Consider the following 22317-nt stretch of genomic DNA (forward strand, 5'->3'; position numbering starts at 1 on the left):
CTGTGATTCCACCTTCAGAAATTACCTTTGCTCAAAACCTAAGCTTCATTCTTCAGCCAGAATCCCCTTCAAAATCCAACAAAGAGACGATGCGGTTTGCCCTGTATGTTTTGAGACAAGAAAGGTCATTTGTTTGTGCTTTATTTTATTTGGGATGTTTTTGCTTGTGAGAGAACTGGCACAGAAATTTTTACATGTAATGAATGCAGGCAAAATCGGTGAGGCTGAGAGTAGGGAAGGGATCATTGTCGTGAGGAGGAAGAAGGTGGGAAAACAAAAAATGAGGGAAATATCTATAGGAATGGGATGGGAAATATCTATAGGAAATGTTGCTTCATATTTACTACCCAATGAAGAACATAATCCTTAATTGCTCATCCCTAAAACTGGGTGTTCTTACAAGCATCCAGGTTACTTTGCATTAATTCATTCAATTGTGAATTAGGGTTTCGCTCTGAGGTTGTCGCTTGCATGGACTGTACTTAAGATTTACTGCAGTTCTCTGTGATGAGAATGACAAGAATTTGTTCTGTATTTATAACAACATCAAAAAGTTGTGAACAGTTCAGATTTAACTCAAAAGTTAAATCTTCAAATTCTTCCATTCTTCTTCAAACCCAAAACTCTGTACTAAAATGAAGAGATCTCTGTGGTATCTCTGTGCCCACAATATCCGGGTTGGGGTATAGAGAATATACAGCAGTGAATGTTGAGTTTGTTGTTGCATGTATTAAGGAATAGAATGAACAAATCAGTCCCCGGGTAGAATGCAGTGAGCTGGTGGGGAAATAAATGGTTGGCATAATCTTGTTTTGTATTTGCTGTCTCTGTTATATTGCAAGGGTTTTGGCTGTCTGCAAAGATTACTGATAGAAAGCAGTCCTTATTGTTGGGGAATTGGTACCAATGATTGTGTGTTTGTGGATGTGTGTGAATGTCCTTCTGTTGCATGCCGAACCTTGAGGTCTTGTCTCTTGCTTTTTCTGCACAGTTTGCTGAGCCTCCCCCATTCTGATGCATGGAGCACTCAGTCAGCCCATGTGAACTGTCATTCCCTCTCATGTTAATATACTCCCTTCAGGTACTGGAAGGCCACAATGAGGAGACCCTTAATCTGGTTTTCTAAGGGTTACAAAGGGTAGTTTTGGGTAAAAATGAGCTCTTTCCTCACGATGCTTTCTGCATTCAGTGGCCACATGTCAGAGCACACAGGCAGCTCACAGGAGTGGTGGGTTCCATGGAACCAACAGAAATCCATCTCCAATCAGTGCCTGCCAGAGGAATGCTTTCCTGTCTCTGTGAGCAGCTCAGAATATCCACTTTGTGGAAAGCTGTAATTTTCTATGCTTCGGAATAGGGGGCAGTAAGGTCACAATATTCCTTGAACGCTTTTAGTTCTGTTACTACTGGAATATACTGTGTTAATATTGTTTAGAATGGCTGCACCTCTGGCAGCACGGTGAGCAGCTCCATGTGGACGAGGTGCGGTAATGGTTCCACTGTCACCTTCAGTAACACTGCTATGAGACATGGTGATTCACATCGTGTCATTAACATTTGCACTGTTGGGTGGCTGAGTCATATAGCTGTATGGATATAGTTTGGGTCTGGTCTCAGTGGGTGTTTGGTATATTCAACCTCCTGGTCATCACCATGCAGAGCCTATGGTGGAAGCCCTGATTTTGTAACAATGAATATATTGATAGCTTTATCTCATTTGTCATACTTATCTGTCGTGTCTGAGGACACTAATGAGTTGTTTTCAGGGACTAATGAGAACCGTAATGGCTAATGGATGTTTACAGCATCGCTGCATTTCACCATGTGATAATGTGAGCGCCAACTTCAGTCCCTTCAAATCTTTAATTGGCACCATTGGAGTCTTTAATTACATTTCATCAGACAATAAAAATCTCAGAGAAATCAATGAGGAGAAGCTGATAATCTTGCTGGAGTGCCCAGTTGCTCTAATGGACACTTCCAATGGACGCTGCAATCTTCAGCAGTAAATTCCTGTATAAATCCTTTGAAAACTATATTGAAAATGGACCGTGCTCAAGCCAAGCCTTTTCCTCTTTTCCTCACGTTTCCCAGTGATTGAACTGTGGGCTTATCTCACGCAACCACAGCTTTGGGGAAAAAGAAATTTGTCCCAGTGTTTGTGTTGATCTGATTCATAGGATGGACTCATCATTTGGGAACCATTCTGGAGTGGGAATGTGGCCCTCCAAAGGAGATTATGGACACAGGATAACTACCACTTTTATAGCAAAATAGTTGAATTTATATGTAGTAATCTATAAATATATTATTATTGCCTGTGGCCTAAAATCACATTGGCTGGTAAGGCAGGAGTTTTTTGGGGGTGGGGGCAGAAGTGTTGGATGGTGACCACTTGAAGTTGTTGAACCACAGCAGCAGACGAGGGTGGGAGCCCAAAGGCTGAGCCAGAATCCCTCTTTGCTCCATAAGAAGTATGGGAATGGTGGGCTCTTAGTCTTGGTCTGGATAGGCTTTGATTTGAAGGTGAAGATGTGTTGTGTTCCATTGATTTCTTGCTGTAAAGCCACCTGATTTCAGAATCCCACTCTTGCTGGGCTGCTCTGTCTCTCCACTGCTTCTTCATTCTTTAGGTTCTTCCTTTGCTTATGCAAAAATAACTCTTTTCTCTTGCTTGCACACCAGGAGCAAATGTGTGTGTTCAGTCCCCCCATGAGCACAAAGAGCACAGTCAGGTGCTGGTGCTGCGCTGACCCTTTTCAGTCCTCTGTTGCATGGATCCTATTGGCACCTCGAGCTCTGCATGGTGAGCCAAGGCTCTGCTCTGCACTCTGCTGGGGAATGCAAGCAGGGAGTGAAGGCGTCGACAGCTGCAATGCCTCGTGTGTTGCTGCTTGCCTTATCCTTCATCCCATGTTTTTGAGTGTGCAGATGTTTCTTGGTTAGTTATTATTTAAGTGAGCAGCTTCTCGCTAACATGTTAATTAAAACTCGCTGTCCGGAATCTCTTGGTACAATTTGCAGTGTAATCTGTAGCCTCTAGTGCATCATTGTATCTCTATTAAAAGGAATTCTGTGTAATGATGCTGGGATTTAATTAGTTTCTTTGCTGGTGTTGTAAAACATAGTGATAAATGAGCTAACAGGTCCATGGATCATTATTCTACTAGAGATGAGCTTATTAGCTGATTATGAATCATTAACAAAGTCTACATGGGATTTGCTTATCTAATTCAACACAATTTTGAACATTCAATACTCTACATTCATTTCTTTCAACTAGCAACATTGTATTTAGATTGTAATCTTTGCATCCTTTCTTCTGGACATCTTTTTTTTCCCTTAGTATTGAATTCTAATTACATTGCAAGTGCTGCACGAAGACCTTGCATCCATACGTAGTGAATAGAAAGCCATTGGAGGGCTTCACACAACAGCACGCTGCAGTTTGGTGTGGGCTGTGCTCACTGTTACCCACCTGGTGCTGCAGGGGAGAAGGAAACGAAGGCTTTTCTCATATTAGGTTTGTTGTAGAGCACTGGGAGCAAAGAGAAACATGCTGTCTGTGCACGTGGGGCACAGCAGCACTGCAGAGTTTTGCATTTCAGGTGTGTGGCCCTCCTGGAATTGATGCTGGTGGCAGAAATAGTGCAAGTTTGGTACACAAGGAGTAATAAGCTTCATGGAGGATACTTGCTTGAGAGATTTTCTGAGAGCAAAATATTCATGGATGTGGTGCTGGGAGTTTATCTGCAAATAAGTGGAAATTCAGTTCTACATCTCTTGGAATATCTGCAGGTGTTTGATAAAGGATTCTAGCCTTAACCTCACTGCTGCTTGCCCTTAGCTGAGCCAGGTATGTTACACAGACCAATGGAACGTGGCAGGTCTATCTTTGGTTCCCTACCACTTCTGTGTACCCACAGTGCTGTACTGGGATGTTCCTGCTCCTGCCTTGTCCCCCAGTTGCAGAGAATTTGGGAAATGCTTCATCCAAGGGAAGGTTTAGATTAGATGTCAGGGGGAAGTTCTTCATAGAGAGAGTAGTGAGGTGATGAACAGGCTGCTCAGAGAAGCTGCGGATGCTTTGTCCCTGGAGGTGTTCAAGACCAGGTTGGATGGAGCCCTGGGCAACCTGCTCTAGTACCAGATCTGGAGAATGGTGGCCCTGCCTGTGGCAGGGAGTTGGAACATGATGATCCTTTGGTACCCTTCCAACCCAAGCTGTTCTATGATCCTGCCTGTCTGAGGTTCCTGTGGCTTGAGTGCCTGAATGTCCCTTTTGGAAGTCAGGCTCTTTTTCTGGATATGCTTTGGCTCTCAGAAATGTGGCTGTCATTGACAGTGACCTCTGTGGAACATGCCATTGTCACTTCTGTGCACAAGACTGTTAATAATTCTTCAGGAAAAAATCCTGGCAATAATGTAAAAAGAAGATGAGGGTGATGGCTACAACTCTATCACCATCATCCACCATTCCACACATACAGAGTTAAGAAATCAGGATGTTCCTCCAAAATTGGCAGCCAAAAGTGGGTGCAATTTCCTTGTGATTCTGGCAGGATCCCTCTCTGATGAATACACTATTTACGGAGCCATTAGTTCTAATCCTTTTTGATCTTTTGTTTATCGTGTCAGAGTTAAACATTACTTGGTTTGTCCCCGTGGGAGCAAAGAGCGTACTATTTTTGTTTCTGTGCTATTTCCTCTCCCTGAGACAACCTGTTATTTCTCCCTTTGAAAGAGACTTATAAAATGACAGATGAATTTCCAGCAACAATGACATTTCCTAATAGTAAGGCAGGTTGGTATTGCAAAGATGCTGCCGTGAAGATGAATAGGGGAATCAGAAAGGCGGGGATTAAAACAAAGTAGGGTCGTAACATTGAGAGAAATGCTTAAACTGTTCAGCATCCTCCATGGCACAACCAGAAAGCTCATGGGTGAACAAAAGCCTTTATTTTAGCTGCTGCTTCTATGAGCAGAGGACCTTTTCATCCTCACGTCATCAACGACGATGAATTACAGCATTATTAGCTGTATTTAAATCTGAATATAGTTGCACTTTGCCACTGAAAGCCAATTTATTAATTTTAAACTACTTAATTTCTAAATGGAGGCAATTATAAAATAGCATAATCTGTTTTATTTGAGACTTCATAAGCAATAAACTGGGGGTAACGCCAGTATCAAAACATCAAATTATGTTCTTTTGAAACAGGGATAAACTTCACGCTCTCAGAAGTAGTTGTGTTTTTTAATAGAGCAACTTCGTTTTTGTTTTGAAGTGTCTAAATCCTGGAATCCTAAGAATCATAGTGAATAATGTGTTCTGTGTCAGCCTCCACACTGGTATTACGATGCACTTGGGAAAGCGATGGGGCTGTTTGCCGCGTGGCACACGCTCAGATTTCATAAGCAGTGGGACACGGACATTGAAATGAATTGAAACAAAGCAGGTTAATTATTCAGGGACCTCAGACTAAAAGAAGTTAAGTCTCAAATAATGCATCATGGGCTCTCATTATAACCTGAATGTTGCTGAATTACTGCGAGCATCGCCCCTGCTCTCAGAGCAACGTTTTCTGTCTGATTAGAGGTTTGTTTTTCCTTTTCAGTATCTATTTGGTTATTTTCTAAAACAAGGTCCTTTTCAGATACACATTAGTACCTTGATAGGGATAAAGTGGTATTTCTGCTTAGCGACTACTGATTTCTGGGGTCTGTACAGCTTACATGAAATGTAGTAAAGCAGCAACGTGCTTCGGAGTTCATTATTAATCCCACTCTAAATAGGTAGAATAGCCAATAGCAGAGAGCAATATTCACAAAGCTTCACGTTCTGAAGGTGATGCCCTTCAGCAGAGGACAACGTGTGGTTCTTAGTTCAGCACTTCTGTCAAGTCTGTGGCAGTCATTTGATTTCACTTTTGTACATATGCTTAGGTGTTCAGAAAATTACTGTATGTAGAAGAGAAGTCCTGAATACTATGAGGCTAGGTCAACAACAAGGAGGTGGATTTCCCTGTTCTGATTGCTGATGTTTCCTGGGATCTGACTTTATTCTGACTTTGACTTGCTTTGCAGTGAGCAGCAACACCCACAAATGTATGTGCCTTTACATGCTCAGCTTCCATTGTCAGAGATCTCACAGGCTGTGGGTGGAACAACAGTTTGTGTTTTGGGCTTAGCAGAAGGCAGCAATGTCGGTGCTGGTGATTTAGGGGCCAAACTGTGACCAAATCATTGCAGATTCCAAATCAACATTGTTAGAATGACGTACAAAAATTGTTTTTGAGATCATAAGCCTCAATATGAGTGTAGGGAGTTGAGAGGAACCAAACCCCCACGAGAACTTCTTGCCTCACTTAATACCTCTGTACAAGCATGTAAGAAAAACATGATGGTTCACATGATAGTCCTGGAGCATTTCATTGCTTTTCACTTATGTTCTTCATGTCATGTTTCATATAAGGTGCACAGAACCATTCTTACCTTAAACTGGAGTGTCTTGTGCCACAGTTCTCTGATTTCTACTCAGCTCTGGGCTTTTATTATTGAGCTATAATGAGGTTTTCCCTGAACTGTGGAATCCTACATATGGGTTTTAATTACCTTCAATAGTTATTTAATGGAGATTTAATAAGACAGTTATTGTATGTTAATTAAATGTCAACAGATTGCTAAGAGGATTTTGCAATTATTGAAGTTTACTAATTATTTGATAGATAAATCAATTTCCCGTGTAAATAAATCACATCTATGTAAGCAAGAAATATGCTGGTAGATAATGTCTATTGTCATATTGAAATGAAAGATGTGCGGTGTCAGTAGGTTTCCTGCACGTGTCCAGTGCAGGTAGGAGGAAAACATTTCTATCCTCCTGCACCCAACTTGTGCTCCTGGTGAGCCCATCCTTTGGAGCAAAGATCACATCCTGATGTGCGTATTTGTCCTTTGTGTTGAGACAGAGCAAATTGGTTTTGTTTTTGTAAACATTTCTGGCATGCGCTGTGCACTCAGCACCACGCAAATACAGCAGAACATTCCCTGTATTACCAATTATTAATCAGTACTTGGCGTATTAATGAGGAAAGTAATTGTAATCACCTCTGATTTATGCAAATTAAATACAGCCCTCAGACTCTTGGTCACTTGCCAGGGCAGTTCGCAGGTGGGGAAGGCACAGAGAATTGGAGAACACATCCACATAGAGCTATTTCACTGCAGAAGGTCCTTACTGCTGCTTAAGTATTAGGGAGATCTGTGAGCTTCCCACTGAGTCTAACTCAGCAAACAGAATACACCCAATATGCAGCTCTTACAGGTGGGTCAGGCACCTGAGAGCTGCAATAACTGTGCTGGGACACAGAGATTGGGGTGATTTCCCAAAGAAAATAGAAATTAGATGGGATAGGAATATTTAAACAGCATGGGAGCTGAGTACCTGGGCACAGTGAATGAAAGATGATCAATCATCATTCTGTATTTTCCTTTAAGGCTTGTGACATGAGGGTTTTAACTCATGTGCTTGCTTTGCCTTCTGCTCCTCTAACAGTGTTTTAGAGTCTATGTCTGTTCAGTTCCATTGCAGGACTGAGGCTTTGCATCCACAAATGCTTACATAGACATTTATTCAGGAAGCCTGTCTTCTAGCAGCTTCTGTGACGAGTTTATACCCCACTAAAATATTATTCACAGTTCTAAGGGATGACAGAGGGGAAATGCCCATGTTAGATCAAGATGCTCTCAAATGCAAAGGTAAATTTGTTTCAAAGTACAACACAGCACTGGGCAGGTGCTGCACAGTTTCTGTCAGCACTGCCTTCTCATCCTTCACTGTTCACTCCAGTGTCATCTCCATTGTTTGCCATGCAGGCATTCTGTGGGCTGAAAACAAAATAGGCGAATCAAGAACCTTAGGCTAAAGTGAAAGGATGAATTCCAGCTCCTCCATCCAAGCCAGCCCCCAGTGATTGGTGAACCGACCCTTTGATTCTGCTATATCATAGCTTTCTTTTCTTTTGACTAGGCCATTGTCATATTGCTGTTGACCTCTAACCCCACATATACAAACCTGAACTCTGGATTAGGCTTCCCAGGGAATAAACTATGGGCAATGTTGAACTACTAGCTAGAATGAGGGGAAATGGTTCATGCTGCCATAGTAACGTGACCTTGTACTGTCTGTCTGGAACAAAGACGGTTTTCTTGTCCTTTTTTCTGCCCCTGTGAGTGCTGAAGACCCCCGCTGTTACTCCACTTAGGGAGGGGGTGAGCGCTGAGCACCACGCGGTGAAATAAGAGCTCACTCTCCCCTCTTTAAAGTAGGGCACTCATTTAGAAAACAGGGAAATCGGGTGACCAGAACAAAACAAAAGAAAAAGAAAACAACAACCAAACCGAATGAAAACAAGAGGTGGAGGCATCTAGGTCAATAATTTAAAGTTTGTGAATTTCACATCACCGTCTCAACACGTGCTAGATATTGCGGCTCTTAATTGCTGGTATTTATTCCTCCTCCAGCCCTTCCCAGGTTATCTTAGAGAAATGCTGGATAGAGGGATGCAACTCTGAGAAGAAATGTGGTGGTCTGGATTCTCTTCCAGCTGCTGCCATTGCTCTGCCATGTGGCAACAGACATTTTTCTTCTCTCCTACAAAACACCATTGTTTGGGCATGGGAGTGCTGCTGTCTGATGGTCTGGAATGTGCATGTGAAAAACATCAGTGAATTTGATGGGATGTTGTTAAGTTCTGCAACAGAGGTTTCTGGTATGGTTGGTGTTACTGCTGGTTGTGTGGTTGTTTCCTTTCCTTTATCCTTTGGGGATAAACCACAGGTTGGTGTAAGCTTAAAGGAAATATCTAGAATGTTGAGGATACTGAAGGCTGACATGTTCATCTCTGTTCTGATGTTATAGATGAGGCACTTTAGGGGGGTAGAGCTTAAGGAAGACCAGAGAAGTCAGGTAAGGTGGCTGAAAGGACTGGGAAATGTGATGGAGGTTCTGCCTTTGGCTACAAGATTCCTCTGAAACCCTTCCTTTCACCTTCCATGTTACCCATGATATGGAGAAATAACTACCAGGGACTGAGTATAGGCATTAAACAACAAACACAATTCAATGGGAATTAATGTAAAATGACTTTTAAGAGGGAAAAAAAATTACAATCATCTTAGTGCCACGTATAAAATGTTGTGCTCCCAACTGCTTGCTGTTGCTGAGGGTTGAGATGTTGAAGCTATCATAGGTACATCTGTGAAAATGTCAAACTGGCACTCAACGGCAGCCAAAAAAGGAATCCAAATACTAGAAACTGATGGGAAAGGAACAGGCAGCAAAGTGGAAATGTGTTGTTGTGACAGTGTGCAAGTCTGAGGCCTCCTGCACAGAAAATACCATGCAGTTCTGCTGTCTGAAAAGGACATAACAGAGCTGGAAACAAACCAGCAAATGACACCAGCGGTCGATAAAGGCACGGCTGTGTTTCTATGTGAGAAATGGCAGAGTAAGTTAAGACTTAGAGCTTGGAAAATGGGCAAATACATGATAGAATGACACAGATATCTTAAAAAAAAGAAAAAATATGTATAGAAAATTAATGAAAATGGTTTCTTTCAAGTGTACAGCCTAACTGGCTGGTTGGGCCTTCATCTGGAAGGTGCTACTGTGCCCAAGGGTGGTTTAGAAGAAACTATTGCAATTTAGGAAATGTAGTGTAGGTTCCTAGAATCATAGAATCTCTCAGGTTGGAAAAGACCTTAAAGATCATCAATCCCAGGCTCTGACTTTAATGCCAGGTGTAACCCCTGCAGTGCAGTGGCAAGTTGTTGCCAGCTCTGGTGGTGATTCCTTGGTCTAGAGGCAGGGATGAGTAGGTAGAAACCAGTAATGCCTGCTTCAGCATATGGCAATGTGTCTAATTGATTGTTATGCACTTAATTTGCATGTGTCATTTCCTGAGGGGAAGGGTCAGGGGAGGAGGGCTGAGATACGTGTTTTGGATCAGTGATTAATAAATACTCTTCTATCACCAAATAAGGGCTTTTCCAGTAATGCAAGAAGCCTTTATGATTGCTGTCCTGCAGCTTTCCCTTTAAATCTCTGAAGATAAAAATAACAACACAATTAAAACAGATGCTGGCCGGGAACAGGCAGTTTTGCATGAGTACCGGTACAGTGAACCAAACTTATCAAATATATTCTGAAATCCTGGTAGATACTCATGTTTCTTATGAAACTCTTAGAGTTTCTTATTATTTCACAATTACTCCACCTTCACATACTGCTTATTTTACTCTGCAAGACAAACCTGAGAAATACACCCCCTCCCTTCTGCTTTACATGTGGGCCTGCAACACTGAAGTTGCATTAAACTGGCAGCAGTCAGGATATGCAAAGGTAAAGATTTTGCATTGCTCTGCTATACTGTGGGCCTCTGAGATGACTGATTTGCACCAGGTCCTGCTTTGAGGATGAAAAGAGGGCAGTCCTTCTAGGGTTTCTCCTTATGGCCATCTTTCATCTCCATCCTAACTTTTGTTCTGATGCTCAGAGAAATTTTGTCACTTCCCATTCCTCTTGATAGCATGCAGTAAGATGGAGAACTGCGTTCTTTGCCATCTTGCAGCATTAGGAAGTCTCCTCTGGGGTTCTCAGAAGAGCAGCTTCAAATTATCCTCTCATTAGTGGTGATACATCCCTTTTGAACGGCGTGCCATTCCATTGTACTGCTCAGTATTGAACATTAGAAGATAACTGCCTTCACAACATATGTCATTACTCATTAAGGGACCCTTCCCGGATTATGGCTGAGGTTTAATGTCTTGTTAAAGATGTTTAACACTTACAGTTTTGTTTTTAATTTAGGAAGCGGAATGATCAAAGTGTACCCTGAGAATTTCTCCTCGATTTTGTGAAATTTGCAGGTTGTCCTGTTCAGAGGAGGTGATCCTTAAGTTGAATTGCAGCCCTCCAAGGCGTGTTTGGTTGTCAAGCACTGCCATGATCTGACATGTTAATGGCTTTGAGGAAACAATGTGTTTCAGAGGTAATTGCAGAAGCAATGAGTTCCCAGCAATATTTTACTTAAAAGAAATGTGTTGCTTCTCCACTGTGAAGACTGGAACAATGACACTGAGCAACCGAGTGATGCAAATTCCTGCTTGTCTCTTAATGGTCATTAAATTCTTCTAATAGACTGGAGCAGGACCTCTATCCCATCCCTTGTTAGGAGCTGAGCGTAGCATTAGAATCAGTTAAGTTGTTGTTATTGTAAATGAACTTCAAAATGTACTTTGGAAAATGGTAAATAGATTCTCTAGTCTTGCCTATTTGAAGAGTTTCAATGTGTCTTTGGAAAGACAAAGTAACAGAGGAGTGAGGTCTGTGATGCTCTGGCATTGCATGAACATTTAATTCCCCTTCTCTCCCAAGATTATCTCCAAGGGCTTTCCTTGCCTTCCTACTTGACAGTGCCAACCTGACTCCTTTCACTTTGTGGGTGCTGCCAAAGGAGTGATGAGGTTGGGTTCAGTGCTCTATTTGCCACCTGAATTGTTTGAAGATTATGTCCTTTCTCTGTAGTTCTTTGCTTGCATGTTGGAATTCTCATTATCTGTATTGCCAGGGAATGTGGGTATCTTTAAGTACTGCTTGCTGTCTTAGAGGTTCCTGGGCTTAAAGCATCCTAAAATCAGCTTGTCAAGGGGTTTGTATAGTCTCAGAGCCATGTCCTTCTGCTGAACCCTTTCTGACTCAAGTTCTGAGATCTGCTACCTCTGTTCTCAAGCCCTTTGCTTCATGGTGACCAAATGTTACACTATTAATCCTACAGCAACCAGTATTGCCTCATTCTGTCTGCTTTTGACATTGCCAGTCCTCTGCTGAACTCTCTCGCAGTGTTGGTCAAATTTACTATTAACGTCTAAAATCTCACCTCTTAGTTCATTTCTTTGAGAGAAGCACGACCTCTGACACCTTAATCACCAGAAGAGCTGGAAAGATATTTATGTTCTTCCCAATGGAGACATCTCTCCTGCTTTACTCATCTCTATGGCCTGGAGGGGCTGAATGTTACCAACTGGAGCACTAGTTTTGACTCTTCCCTTTTTTCCCCCCTAAGTTGCAGCAATTCAGGTAGGAATTCAGCTAGCTACCATTGCTTTTGGGAAAGCTTTCTCCTTTTGGTATTATCACTTGAGTATATTGCTGAAAAATAATACTGCCTAAATTCCTCCATGACATCTCTTTCCAAATAAGCAGTTACGTGTTGGGATTCACATCCCAGATAGTTTGCTTTTATCTAGCACAGAATAGTGGGTAGTGCTGAGTGATCGCATGGCCTGCAATTAAGCATGTACCAATCTGATCAGAATGCTCCCCCCAGGGCCCCGTTCTGGATTGCGGAGCGTGGTTTCCATGGAATCTTGCTGGGTGACTCAAGCTGTGGATTCTCCAAATGATTTATTTTAAAGGGCCTCATTTATCCACATGCATTGATGCAGAGGCAAATTTATGGCTTGAGGAGAATTTTTTTTGTGGATTCCATGTATGCGTGCGGGGAATTCCTGTTTGCAACCTGATGAGTGCATGGTGCATACAGGGTGTACGTAGCAGTGGTTACATGACAGCATAAAGCAGCTCTTTGGTCGTCGTACAGTACAGTAGCATCTCTTGATTGAAGCAGAGCTTCTAACACCACTGAGTCCCAGTCTTCCTCTTCTTTTCTGGTGTGGGTGTACTTGATAAAATACCCTCCATCCTCCTTTTGCTCCAGGTTCATTGTAAACATCTGTACTGGTTGGTATCTGTGCATGAACTCACAGGTCTGATCCTTTCCATGAGAACTCAAAGTACCTATAAAGATATATATTTATTTTCAGCATCTTCAGGACAAATACTTGAAAAAAGGGGTTAAACAGCAGCCAAAACATTCATTGCAAGATCTTCAAAGCAAATCAGATTTTTTAATTATATCAAATTAAGGTTATTAAAAGTTAAGTTCTAAACTGAGAGCATTTTGCAATGAAAGGTGCTGCAACATCATTATTTCTCCCCAAAACACACTTACTGTACATTTCTCAAAGCCATCAGCCTTGATTGAAAGCTAATGAAAAAGCTGTCCTGCGTCAGTTTATTCCTTGTATCCATTAAGAATAATTACGGCTGAACAATTTTTGATGCCTGTAACCTTCGCAAGTGTTGCTAATGGCATTATAAATTGCTCCTTGTCCAATGACTACAGTCTGAAGCTTAATTCAAAAGCGCTCTGTCAACAGGGCTGATTTGTGTGGTTAATGAGTGCGTTTAAAACAACAGCCTCGGCTCATGCATCCTAATGTCGATAAGAGGATGTGGTTCAATAAAGAGGCTTGTCCGTAATAATTAGCAGCGACAAATGCTCTGGATTAGACCGATCGCAGCATTAATGACTCTGCTTTCAGCTCGTTACAGGGAAAAAAAAGTTTCCAGCTCTAACTTTATGGGGCTGAGATACAACTTAAAAGGGATGGGCATCTCTCAGCCAGAGCTGTGGCTATAACCAGGCACAGATCTTGATCCACGCTGTGTTAATGGAGTCACTGCATGGTCTCGGGTCTCTGTGCAGACTATGATGGCCAGAGTCAGACTTCCTGAATACATAGACCTGTAAAAGTCTTGGCAATGAGTTAGTGGGGCAAACCGAGAAAGAGGAGAGGAGGAACATCCAAGACAACAGATCTAAAAGCAGAGAAAAAAGGGATACAAAGAACTGTTCAGAAAAGAGTGAGGCAGCTTGATTGAGAAACGTGAAGAAGTGTCTTAGTAATCAGCACACCCTTTAACTATTGGAGGGTCTTAGTATGTGTATACTTATGTATCTTATACAGAATAATCTGTATCTGCTGACTCTGGACATGGCATTTATGACCTTATATTTATGATAATACTGTATTTTCTCCTTTATTGTCTCCTTTCTCCATTGAAGTTGTTAGTTTGGTCCTCCCATACCATGAGTTGTGGCCAGCGTCTCCAAAGTTCTCTTTCTCCTTCTTTGCTTTACCTAATTCTGTTAAGCTTTGGACAGTTGGGTAATTCTTGAATCTCTCACCCAAATTAATTTCTATGCATCCACAATATCAACTTTGGAACTAAGTTCCAGAACCTCACAGTGGCTGCACATACACAGTGGGAAAATAGCTTCTGAAATAGGAGTTGGATTCAAGCTCGGTGCTGTGAGCATCTCTGACACCTCGCAGTGTGCTTTCACAGCATATGAAATAATGTATGATAGGATAAAGGCTAAATTCAAGCAATGGTTAATTTAAGTCTTGTCTATTGGAGCTGCATACTGTGCACTGTTGTTATTTTAGCTCAGCCTGGTCTCCATGTTACCTGCACGCTTTAGAATGCTTTGACTATTTCACTTTCCTGATGGTTCTAAACTGGGAGCTACCAGATGTTTTGCTTGCTGCTGTTGCTGTAGGTCCTATAGGACTTTTAAAGAGTGCCTTGAATGCTAGGTGTGATGTTGGTGAACTGGAACAAAGATGCATATGTTCTTTCTGGTAGGCAGTGGGGCCTTAAAAGAAGCCCCATTCCTTAGAGCTGTGACCCAGTGGTGCTGCAGGCTCTGTGTGCCATGGGACCACAGGCTGCAATGCTGAGGCCTTGGCACGAGCACAGCCTCTCCTCCCACTCCTCGTGGTTGTGTTGTTGTTGTTGTTGAGCCTTTTTGCCTCTCTTAGCAAACACGTCAACTGAATGAAAGGAAGTTTTAAAAGAATGGCTTCCTGCCTATAAAACCATTTTGACGTGATTAACTGAGCATCACTGACAGTAACCCATTCATTGAGTGCTCTCTTCTCAAAGTTAGCACTTTGGAGTGGCGTGCTGTGGCTAATACCATACAAATTGCTGGAATGGACAGTTAAACGCTGAGGTCAGAGGTTAAATGAACATGGTTGTTTATGAGGACACAGCCCGAATCCATTTGCATTTTAATATTCTTTCTGTGAGACGAAAAACCATTTTGAGGACAGCTTGTTTGGAAATCCCATTAACAGGTTATTTATGGGACTCATGACTGCATGACCCTTAGCCTTGTTTTGTTAAACATGAACTAGACATGAATCAGATGGGCGGCTGGGCTGCTGCTATTGTTTTCCATAGCATTAAATGTCATTGAATTCAATTATTCTGAATCTGACACTTTCTAAGTTATTACCCTCATAATGCTCAATTTTCCTTTTTCCTTTGTCAACCTTATTATTTCTATCTGCTTTAAAAAGCAGAGACACTCTAAAAAGGCCATTTTCTCTCTTATCTCTGATCTAGGTGAGAATGGAGAGCTTATCTACATAGCTTTTAAATAAATAATTGGGAGGACATGGTTTGAAGAAATTAGAAGATTCTGGTCAATATCACGAAGCAATTGAAAGAATAGAGAAACCTAAAAAATCTGCCAGAGGAATAAAATCAGCCATGTTAAAGGTCAGGTACTGAATGTTTTCAAAGAGAAAGGGATTTTAACCCTTTTTGGCAGGAGTGTAAAATGTTGAGTGATAAATAGGACTAAAATGATGGTGCTGCTCTCAGTCAAAGTGCGAACAAACTCCATAATTCCAAATAGCAGAAGAGTTCTAAAACTAGCTTAGTTTTTAATGCCTTCCTATATGAACTGAAAAGAGATGCCATGCTGGGTGGCAGAGGATGGCAGACTACCAGAAATTAAGGAAGAAAACACTGATGCTTGTAATACAAAAGTTGTGCTGCAGGTCGCTGTATTATCTTTGCTAAATACCATATAAAGAATTACCTTCACCTGTGCTCCCACAGATGACCTGACACTTGCCTCAGATGGTTAATCAGAGGTTCAGGCTGTGATTAACAGTTTCCCATACATGTAGGAATTCTGATTGTAAGTGCAGCTTTTTGCCATTTGCTTTCAGGACAGCTGATGGAGTTGCTCACATGTGCATTAATTTCTCATCCATATGGAGTCTGACTGAACAGGAAGTGTTTTATTTTGGAAAGCAGTGAGAGCATATACAGAAAGTAGCACAGGTTTGACTTTAGAGCAAAAAGGTTGCTTCAAAGAGATCAGGGTTCAAATACAAGTCAGATTTTTACTTGTTTTTATGGATGTTTAGAGGGCAAAAGTCATAAGCAACATGTAGATCTCCAGATACATCAGGTCAGCGTTCTGTTCATCACTGCAGGGTTACAGAGCAGGAGCAAGCCTGTCATATGGGATCTCCTCCATGCTTAGGATTCCCATACCTCAGAAAAGAAGGCAGCTTTCTTCCATCATAGCTAGGTGCGTTTATGCATGCATGCGTAGTTCTCTGTATGTCACAGTGCAGACTGCATGCGTACTCTGAAGCTCTGTTAGTGGAGCTGCTGACATCCTCTGAGTTTGCAGGCTGTGTGCAGCAGTGCTGTGCTCTGCATGCTTCTTGCTATCTGCACGCCTCCCTCTCTCCCTCCCTCTTCCCTTCTTTTCCGACTTTAACAGAGGTTCCCAGTTTGAATTGACCTTCAGTGGAATTCTTCTTCAGTGGTTAATTTATTCTTAATAGAAATGGATATATATATATATATATATATATATATATATCTGAAGAAGAAGGAACAATACATCTTTAGAACAGGTTTGTAAGTGCCGAGATTTTTTTCTACTAATTCATACTATATGCTTCCCTTTTAAAATGTTAAATTACCTCATTGTATCTCTGAATACCATATATACTTGGGCCTGAAATTAAGCTTGCTGTATAGTTGTCAAAATGACCACAATTTGCTGTATGAAATGTCCTGATTGCATGTGTAATTCAAAGCAATCCTAATCTCCGTATAAACCAGTACAGACTGCTCAGGGGCAGAGTTTATGTATGCTGATTGGGCCTTCAGTTTAGCTGAGAATGACTACACCTGCGTGTGGAAAAAGATGCATTGCAGATTTTCAAACTCCTAAACGCTGAGGAGAAGGGAGAAAAGGAGTTCAAGAAGGAAAGCTGCTCCCTGGCAGGCAAGGCTTCAAGAGAGGCCCGAGCTTGATTTTTCATGTTTATGGTGTTTATTCCAAGCTCAGCTGAAAGCTGCCTCGCTGTCTGACTCCTGGTTATAACTGGCTCTGCCCCATTTCTTGCTGAAGGGTGTGATTTCAACACTGAGGATGCATCATATTAAGGAAACTCCTTCACTGAAAGCTGTCCCATCCTGAAACTTCATTGCTGTGCATCTTAGAAATGCCCTGTATGAGGTGTTTGGGATGTCTTGCCAAGGAAGAGCTGGCCATGTAGGGTTGTTGCTGGTAAGGTCTCAGAGGTGCAGTCTTCAGAGATACTGACCAATTTACTCCAAGAATTTAGGCCTTCCTTCTGTCCACATCCTATCTCAAAATGGCATATAAGCAACACTCCTCCTTGAATATATTTTGCCAATATTTTTTATCACCCTTGACAGCCAACCATCAGATTTGTCCTGTGAAGTTTAGCTGTGACTGAAGTTATTATCTGTCATAAAAGTAACGCTGTATTTTACTGAAGGAGCACAAAATAAGTTTCCATTCAGTATTTCTTGCTCACAGAACTTTTCACAGGTGGACTGCAGTTTGTTTTACTGGTCTTTTCTTTATATTTATTGTTAATGGAGGGTAGCACTTGTACTCCTCATTATAATTATAGTTAATTATAATTAGACTTGGATCTGTGGCTGAGCAGTGTCTGAAGATTCCTGTGCAGGTTTGTTTCCAGTTGTAGGTCTCTTCTAGTGACAACTTGTTCTCCACCTGATACCTGTAGACAACCCAAGACAGTATTTAAAAGGATAATGGCATCTCTGTTGCAAGTTCTGTCATCTTTTTCATGTTCTGATTTCACACCCTTTAGGTATTGCATGAATAAACAAGCCAAGCAGGAGTATTCAGAGATGCACCAAATGTTTCCAAAGGAAACATTTAGCTCTGGAGTTTGTATGCATTGCTTTAGATATCTAGGTTCTTAATAGCAAATAGCTCTGGACTCAGAGATCAAAATTCATCATAAACACGGACAAAAAACCATTCAGCATTGGTAAGAGTTTTGTTATCTTGTTACGGAAGAACCATTTGATTTTACTTCATTAAATCTCCTTTAGATATTTGGCATTAGCAGTTGAGTTTGGTTTGGTTGACATAACAAAGAGTTTGGCCAACTGTCTGAGCAGGAGCTGGAACGCAACCTGACAATTCTTTCCCAGAGCTTTTTTTGTTACTTGCTGGAAATTCATCATTTCTTCCCCAAGCTTCTGAAAGTTCACAAGAAATTATTCAGTTTCTTCAGCTTCAGTCATACGGTGGGCACTGCTGGTTAAATATGTGTGCTTAAGAACGGTAAATAGGATCTGACATTTTATTTTTACTCTGAATAAAAATGCTCATCGCGTTGGTGAAAATAAGCAATCACATTCCATCTAATGGTGAAAAAGAATTGTATGTATCGCCCTGTAGGAGCTGAGGAATCTATTTTCATTATAACAAACATTGATTTTGCATTAAAAAGTCTCATTATTTGAGATAATGACCGTTGGGTTTCTTAGTTTGTCTTTCGGTTTCTAAATCATTAAAACTAAAGCAGTTAAAGAGCAAATGGGAACACGAAAGACCCCAACCTATATTAAAATTCACTGCCATTTTGGGTCCTTAATCAAAACCACAGTCATCTTTAAGGTGGATACATACTATCAGAAAATTATTTATTTAGGCTCATTTGAATGGCAACTGTATTTGTGCCTATAGAAAGACCGCCGTATCTGAACGTATTGATTTAAGGATTAACGTCAGTGAAATTAATACAGGACTCCCAGGGTCAGTGCGTTGTGCTGGGTTCCCAGCAGCGATTCCTCCTGCACTGAGCCAGGGAGCAAAGCCTCGTCCGTGGCAATTAGGGGATGCAAAACAAATCTCGGCAGCGCGTGCATCCGTGACGAGGTGCGCGGCGCACGCTGCGTCCTGCAAATGAGCCTGATGATGGACTGCCCGAGGAGGGGGCTTGTTTGTTTTGCATTTTGCAGAGCGAGTTCTTCATTGAATCATTATGAATTTCTTTAAATGGGGCTGATGGGAATCTGTCTGTCTGTCCGTCCATCCTTCCTGCACTCTCCCCTTCCCCCCACTCCCTTCCTGGGAGCTGTGGTTGTGTGGGCATTAATGTATTCTGTATAATGTTAGGGGTGAGCTGAATGCACCTTCCCACCACCAGCACGATGAATTATTGACATGAGGGATGGTCCCTGGTGTATACTTTTCCAAGGTTATACTCTCTGATATTAGATATTTATTCGGCATAAGGTAGGGATAAGAACCTCATTGCCACATTATGTCTGACACAATCAAGTTTTGGGGGAATTTCAACAACATTAGAAGATTTGTATAATGTATTCTTTTAGAGGCAGAGGCTCAGCTTTAAACAAAGCATAATCCCCACTGCATATCATTTCCAACCTAATGCAAGGAGAAGAAGCGGGACCATAATGCTATCTGCATCATTTCCCTTTTGTGTTCAGTTGCAAGGACTATTCACCTAATATTCAAAATCCGTGTATTCATTAAATGGAACAGAATGATGGAAAAGCTAAAAAAAAAAAAAAAAAGTAAGAAAAGAATGAAATAGATTTCCATGCAAGTGGCATAAAATTGAGTTATTACATCTAGATATATGATAAACTATTTGGAAATAATTAAATAGTTGATATCCACAACCTTTCCCCATTCTCCCACGCTGCAATTTTAATGTTTTTTGATGCTAACGTTATTTGTAATTCCTTTGAATCGAATATTGGTTGTTTTTACATTTCCTCTATCTGTAGCAGCAGGATCTTGGGAACACTTCATCCATTGTGTCACCCAGTCTCTCCCCGTCAGCTGCTTTGTTAGCCGGAGCCTCTGGGGCTGTGTCCTGGCCAGGGGACCTTTTGTGCTCTTGCACTGCACTCATAGACAATGAGGGAAAGAATAAATCTTCTGTGACAAGTTTACTTAAAGGGACACTATCACATTAAATAACTGTATGGATATACCTATAAATAACATTATTCCTCTTGATATTTTGGAGGAATAAGAAAGAAATGTTTTCCTTGCTGATGTTAGTTAACACCGTCATCTGCTCGCAGTGCGGTAATTGGGGAAGTCGTGTCATTTTTCACACTTCAGGCTGTTCTTTACATAGCACTTTTCAAGAGCCAGGAAAACAGGTCTGTCATTTTGCTGTTTGTTTTTAGTCAGTGTTCAGGGTCTGAATACCGTGCGCTGCCCCACTGGGAGAAAGGCATGCAAATATCATAGGGGAGCACTCAGGCTTAGAACAGTTCTATTTCTAGTGAACTGTTGATGGAAAGCAGCCAAAAAAAGCATATTTGCTAAGGACCAGTGTTGTAATTTAAAGAATACAAACAAATCTAAACACTTTGATGTGATTGACCTGGTATTTTCCATCAGTAGTTCTATAAATGGGAGATCCTCAGCTTTACCTCATTCTTCCTCTCCTTTTTGTTTTAAATAACGTGATGAATTTGCTCAATGTAATTAACTTTGTCTTATAATTTAGCTGATTTTAGTGAGACAATAGAACTGGAGTGTTGTTGTAGCCATCCTCACAACTGCTGCTATCAAAGCTGGTTGTTTGTAAGTGATTGCAGTTGTTCGTGAAATTCTTAGACCTGCATCTCAATATAAAGACTGAAGCAAACATCACAGAGCTGTGTATTCAGCAGTGATAAATCTGGCTGGGAGAGAAAGCACGGCCTCAAGTGTTAGCTGAGTTTGCTGAGTGCACACTCTTTGTGCTACCCTTGCAACAAGTGATCTTTTTTTCCCAGCTCTTTGACCTACAGCAGATGAAGAAGCTGCCCTGAAATGGCACTATTTTTGCTCTATAGCATCTTGACTTTCAGGCTGTGCAACACTGTTTTTCACCAGAGTTGTGTGTAATATCTTGGTTCATCTGAGATGTTGTTCTTCTTTCTGGCCAAAAGAGATCTGTGTAGTCTGCAAGAGATGTTGCAAGCAACTCAGGATGGAAACTGAAGGCACTTTGGAGGATGTTTGTCTAATAAGAATGCCCAGTGTTGGCTCTGTGGTCGTTTTTTGGGCAGTTCAGGAAAGGAGATGGGAATGTTTAGGATGCCCAGAGAGGCTGAGGATGCCCCATCCCTGCAGGTGTTCAAGGCCAGGTTGGATGGGGCTCTGGGCAACCTGCTTTAGTAGCAGATCTAGAGGTTGGTGATCCTATGGCAGAAGGGTTGGAACTTGATGATTCTTGAGGTCCGTTCCAACCCAAACCATTCTATGATACTGATACGTTGCCGTGTAGGTAAGAGTCAGAGCTTGAAGCAAGAAGAAATATTTGTGTCATCAAGGGAAAAGGGGATAGTTATTCATTTTACTTCCAGGAAAATGTTTAAAAAAGAAAAAAAGCAAAAAAATTGCCCCGAGAAATACTGAAACAATTCTGTATATTGCAGTAATATAAACCCGTGTGAAAAAACAGTGGAGAGGCTCCAGGCACCAGGAGACACCTGGCAGGAGCAGCCCAAGGAGTCAGGTGGCGGCTATTGAGTGCAGTCATGTTCCCAGCCCGAGAGCGAGTGGGAAATTAATAAATCACTTCTCAAGCTCTCAGCAATCAGCAGCTGATGATATTTCTCTGGGCCCGGGGAAAAGAAGCTCTCTACTTGAAAAGAAAACGTGGGACAGCAGGCAGGGTAACTTTCCTTGGGCTGGCAGGAGCCTGGGAGTGCTTGTCATCACCGTGACCCCCCCCAGCAGGATCCACTCTGCCTGTCCTGTTGGGTGGTGGGGCTGTTGCCCATTGCTTGGTGGTGTTGGTATTTGGTTTTGGCTGTGGTCATGTTTGGGCTGGGATCAGTTATTGCTGCAGTGGATGTTGGTCACTCGTAGGGGCTTTTCAAAGCGTGATGTTTTTACACGTGTGCTTTTTTAATTCCATTTTTTTCTGTGCTGAAAATACGTTTGGTGCTACGGAAATCTTTTTTATATACAATTTTACATTGCAGATTTATTTATTTATTTATTTCTGCAATTTTTTTCCCCCTTATTAAAACAAATGGAAGGAATTGCTGGGATCTGCAGAGAGCTGCTCCATGTGTTGGAGCTGTATGGAAGCACAGCAGTTCACCACCTCCTACCTCAACCCTCAGTCCCTACCTGTCTGCTCCATGGACACATCTCTGCTCACTGCCCCTCACTGGGGGGGGGTTGAGCTGGTTGTAAGGAGGAAATATCACAGGGTTTAAGCAAGAAAAAAATTAAAACTGGAGTTAAAAGATTTGAT

The sequence above is a fragment of the Coturnix japonica genome, chromosome 17 (genome assembly GCF_054131305.1).
Source record: "Coturnix japonica strain WE chromosome 17, WE-NBRP24, whole genome shotgun sequence".
NCBI lineage: Eukaryota > Metazoa > Chordata > Aves > Galliformes > Phasianidae > Coturnix > Coturnix japonica.